Genomic DNA, 5,703 nt, shown 5'->3' with positions numbered 1-5,703 from the left:
TACATAAAATAAATTAATACGTATCCAACGCTAGTAGCAGCGATGTCTAGTGTGTAGGGGTAGTATAATTATTAATTAAGAAGAAGTATACTACATTAACTATAGATGAGGTATTACTATATATTAATTATTGAGGCTAGAATATTAATGAAGGGTGGTAGCATTATTAGAAGGTTGAGAAGAACTAAAAGAGGGAGGAAGAGAGGGGAGACAAGGAGGGCAGGCTTTTACAGGAGAGAGTTGTTGGGCAATAGACGGCTGAATCCGTCCTTCTTGTCGGTCGCCAGTAAGACGCTTCAAAAAGCCATGTATTTTTTCAACTGGCCAACGCCATCACAACAACCCTCATCTCTGCCCCTTATTATTATTTAGAGCAAAGTTTTAAATAAACTATGAGAATTTATATTTTAAAGAGGTTAGTTCTTAAAAAAAATATCAATAAAGTTTTTAAAATAATAAATGTGAATAAATTTGTTTAAATTAAGATTTTTCATTTTAATTATAAGAACTAATTTAAAAATAATGTGTTCATATTTGTTATCTTAAAAAATTTTATTGATATTTAACTTTAAAAATTAATTTGTCCAAAGTGTAAATCTTCAAAAATTTATTTGTCACTTTATTTTATTATTTATGTTCTTTTTGTATTTTTTGTTTTCTTTAATTTTTTAATTATTTTATTCATTGGTTTTTATAATTTTATTCATTTTTTATTTAATTTTTTTAATTTAATATTCAAAACACAGACAAATAATTTTGTACCTATAAAAGATGAGTTTCAATTGACAAAAATACTCTAAACTTAAAATATTATCCAAAATTCTAAAATTATCTCTCCTAACCTAACCTATCTTATCCCTAATCAATAACCCTTTACCATTGACACTTGAATCCTTCCTCAATTAACTCTCATCTTAGCTACTATCATTATTATTACCATTACCACCATTATCACCCAAAGCTACTCGTGGTGCTAGTGAAGTCTTTGTTTTGTCTCTTACTCGAGTTGAGGGAGAGACCAAAATCGTCGAACACTACAAGAAAGTCATCAGATACCGTCAAATTTATTGGCGAATTTACCAAAAAAAATCACCAATAACCTGTTTTTCATCTAAATTCGACAGTATAAACCTCGCCGGTAATTATTTACTGGTGGATTTTTTCGTCCGCTGCTAATTACCAGCGAATGTAAAATTTTAATTGCGACAGTCACAAGCTCTTGATATTAAAAGAGCAATTATTTACTTAACATTTATAATGAACCAAGGATAAATGATTTATTTCACATTTAAAAACATAAATTTAAACATCCAATCTAGGAACATGTTAAGATCAATTATACCATATGAACTACAAGTCTACAACAAAAAAATATAACTTGTATATACCAAAAATAATTATATTACATCAATTTCTAAGTCATGTTATGTTACTATCACTAAGCATTCTATTAGAAAAATCATCATAACTAGCAATCTAAGATTATACATAAAAAAGAAACTTGAAATATTTTTAGCAAGTTGTCAAAAACAACAACAAGACATTACATTATACAATCTAATGATACACAAGAACAAGCTCAATGTTTATTGCATCAAACAGTCAAAATTGTTTCATAATAAGCAAGTATTACTCATTTGAACGTTAAAACAGCAATTACTTTAGTAAGATTTTGCAATTCGTCATCGGAAAATTTCAAGAAACGCCACAGCAACATCTTATTACTTTAGCTGACACAATTTATTAGCGCCATATTAGAAGAATGCATGATTATTCAACCTAGCTACTAATTCACTGGATCAAAGGTTCAACCATAGTTCAATTGGAATAACCGAATTATAATAAAATATAAATAAACACACAAAACATAATTATATTCTAATATAAACCTTAAAATCTCATCTAAATTAAAAATTCTACATCAACCAAAGTGTTATATAATCTCATCCAAGTCCGCACAAGTCAAATAACAAAAAAAATATCCAAACAAAATTAATAAGTAGGCAGCAATTAGTATGCAAATAAATAATAGCTAGAACAACAAGTATGCAACAAGAACAATAACAGGTAGGCAAATAAATTCAATAACTACATAGCGACAAATTTAATAACACCTAACAGAAAATTAGCGAAAGAATTATTAGCAAAAATGAACAATTATTAGCAAAAAATTTAACAAATCAACAAGAACAATGACAACAATAGCAACAATCACTAACAAATCAACAAGAATCATAACAGCAATAATTATGAGAACTGAACAATTATTAGCAAAAAAATAAAGTAATCAAGAACAATAACAACAACTAAATCCAATAACTACAAGAACTGAACATCTATGCAACAAAAACATAACAATTAACAAGAAGAATTAGCAACAAGAAGAATTAGCAACAAGAAGAACAACTAACAGAGGCTAAAAGCGATGGCAGACGAGAGGTAGAAGACGACGGCAGAGCTCACAGAGTGGTAGACAGAAGAACTCGCAGCTTCAAGCTCTGGGAGAGGAAGGGGACACATAGTTGGAGAGGGCAAAAAGGGGTTATGGCAAAAGCGATTAGGGTTTTTCATTAAAAAAATGAAAACAAGATGGAATAGGGAGTGGAATGAGGGCAACCTACCTGAACGACGGGAGAGAGACACAACTCCAGCGATAGAGGGAGTAAAAGCGGCAGCTCTTCCAACGGTAGCGGAGACAGAGGGAGCAACTCCGTTTGAGGCAACAAAACACGACACAGGTGACTTGACACAGACTTTGGAGGAGAATGGAGGTGGGCAGCACTGGTGGAGGGTGGCCAGAGGGATTGTCGGAGATAGTTGCAAGGAGAAAGATGAGAAAGGAGAATGGAGGAGAGAGAAGGGTGTTCTCGAAAATGAAAAGAGAGGGCCGCACATTTTGAATTTAGATCATGTTTACTGTCAGATTTACCGGCGGATAAATTCGAACAGTAATGCACTGCGAATGACCAAAACACAGTGTTCCTTTAATTGAGCTTTGCCAACGGATAAATCCGATGATAAATCCCACAGTAATCTGGTTGCCAATGTTTCTTGTTTTTTCTCCAAATAATACTGGCAGATTTACTGTTAGAAAATCTAATCTGACAGTAACTTTTTTACCTAATAAATTTATTGCCAAATCTGTCGCTAATGTCCGACGCTAAATCTAACAGTAAATCTGACGGTATTTAACATTTTTTTGTAGTGGAGGCCATATCAAATCCATTGGCCCTTAAGCATGCCCTTTAGACTTTTAAAGTGCTCAGTACAAGCTCTCAAGCATAGATAATTGATGTTTTCACATCCGAAGGAAAGCTAATCAATAGCAGGTACTCAAGGACTTTGTGATAGTTCATTTTATGCACCACAAATTTTGAATTATATTATATTTTAATTTAGTAAAGTTATGCTATAGTGGCTATTTTTGAAGAAAAAAAACTCCTAAAAACTTAAAAAATTGTGCTGTAGTTGCCGGTGCTAGATGATGAGCGGAAATTAAAACTCACGGATACCGGCAAGTGCACTAGATCGCACAAGTAATGCCACAGTAAGTAAATATCGTTCTCATGAGAATTAGATGATTAAACAAGCAAATATCAGATTAAAAACCTAATTAGATTAATTACCCCTGTTGATGATCAAAGAGGGGAATAGAAAATCTTGGAATCCTACTGAGAATCTTGAGAATGCTTGAATGCTTCAAATAGTGGATCTTGAATATTGATTGAGAGAAGACAATGGTGATGAGAGTCAACAGCTTTGGAGATGCTTATGCTCTTAGGATAACCAATCTTGTTTATTTATTTTAAAGTTTGCAAAGATTTTTCACGACAAAACTTTTAGTAACTGATTTCCAATTTCTTGGCTCCTTAGTTTCTCAAGCACTAATTAGGAGTCATTTTAATTAGTCATGAGATTAAGTACAAAAACTGATTTTTTTATTCAAATAAGATTTAAAAGTAGTCCTTAGGTTGAATTATATGTCACGTATTCAAACTAGTCCTATCCAGTTAAAGCTTAAAAGAAAACATAATTTTCAAAAGTTGTTCTAATTCGAATTATATGTCACTTATTCAAAATTAGAGTGATTGAAAATCATATATGTGCCACACACTAATTGAACCATTATTCCTAGCTGAATTCAAATAGTCATGTGAAAGAGTTTTCAAAACTTTGATTCAAATATCAAATTTTCTAATTATAATACAAAAATCCAAAAAGAATTAGCTTACCTTCCAATTCACTTATTCGAATAAAGAACAAATAACTCAATCATGAAATAAATTAACGCAAGACTTCAAAATAAAATAAAAGTAGATTAATTATCGATAAAAAATATAAACAGAGCTCCTAACCCTTTGACAGAGAATTAGTTACAAATGAGAAAGTAAGAAAAACAAGAAGAAGAGAAGTAGTCCGTGGACTTGATGATCTCCTCTGTGAGCTATACTCACTTATTTATAGCCTAAATTCTAGAATTCAAATTCAAAACAAATAAGCTTATCTTTAGGAGAGATAAACTAACTACTTATCTTCTGGAGAGAAAGATAAACAATTGGCTTTAATGCAAATTTTAAAACAATAATTCAAATCAAATCCTAACAGCCAAATCTCTTATGTTTTTAGAGAGAATTAATAACTAATCTTCTAAATCTTCAATTCTTTTGAATGTGATTGAGGCTTTTGATGATATGAATAATTAAGCTTGGGCTTTGATTGTTGCATCCTAAGAGTTGGAACACATCGGGCTTGCATTTTGAGTTGTCTAGGGCGTTGTCTTATTGTATTCCAAAGATGATGGTGGTACATGGCTGAAACTAAATGTCCACTATAGACATATGCATATCATTCTAAAACTCTCGAAGTTAGCTTTCTAACACAAATAAAACTGCCTCATTTGAATCTCAATAACTCAAGTTATGACCGATACAGAGCAAAAAGGTTAGAGCTCGTGGACATGTACACCGGGCATATGTGTTTTGGACTCTAGTTTCCTTCCCTTTGGGCACACTTTTGTTCCTTAGGCTATGCTTCTTGGGCCATGCTTTTATTTCCTTTGTGCTTTCTTTGTAAAAAAGCATTGACTCTTGCTACTTTTTAAGCTCAAAACTCTTGAAAATATAAAAACACTATCGCAACTCTAAATATTTGATTATTTATTAAATTTTATTAGAAATTATAATAAATTTAATTAAAAACCTAAAAAAATAAAAAAATCTTAAAAATTGCTTAAGATGATGTGTTATCACTAGACAAAGGAAAATGCTAAGAATGAGAAAATAATGGCCGAGTCGATTTGGAGAATGGTTCTTTTTATTTCAAGAACATTCTGGAGAATGTTAAGCTATTTGGTACTGAAATAGTAAGTAGTGAATCAAATTTACTTCAGAACATCTTTTTAACAATTGAAAAAAAAAAAAGAAAATTGACGGCGATACTAATGGAAATGCTAAACAAAGTTAGGATGAGAAGGATTTTCTAACATCTTTATCCTCTAGAATTTGCTGTGATGGTAGTTAGGGTGGTAGTTAGAATTAGAATTGGATGAGGAAGAACTTGGGTAGTAAAGTAAGAAAGGTTGAGAATTAGGGATATGATAAGTTACGCCAGGATGAATAATTTAAAAAATTTTGATTTTTTTTAAAATATGGGCATTTTTATCAACCGAAACCCATCTTCTATGGATACAAAATTATTTTTATT

Source organism: Arachis duranensis, chromosome 6 (assembly GCF_000817695.3).
Source record: "Arachis duranensis cultivar V14167 chromosome 6, aradu.V14167.gnm2.J7QH, whole genome shotgun sequence".
Taxonomy (NCBI): Eukaryota; Viridiplantae; Streptophyta; class Magnoliopsida; order Fabales; family Fabaceae; genus Arachis; species Arachis duranensis.
This window is presented reverse-complemented; position numbering follows the sequence as displayed.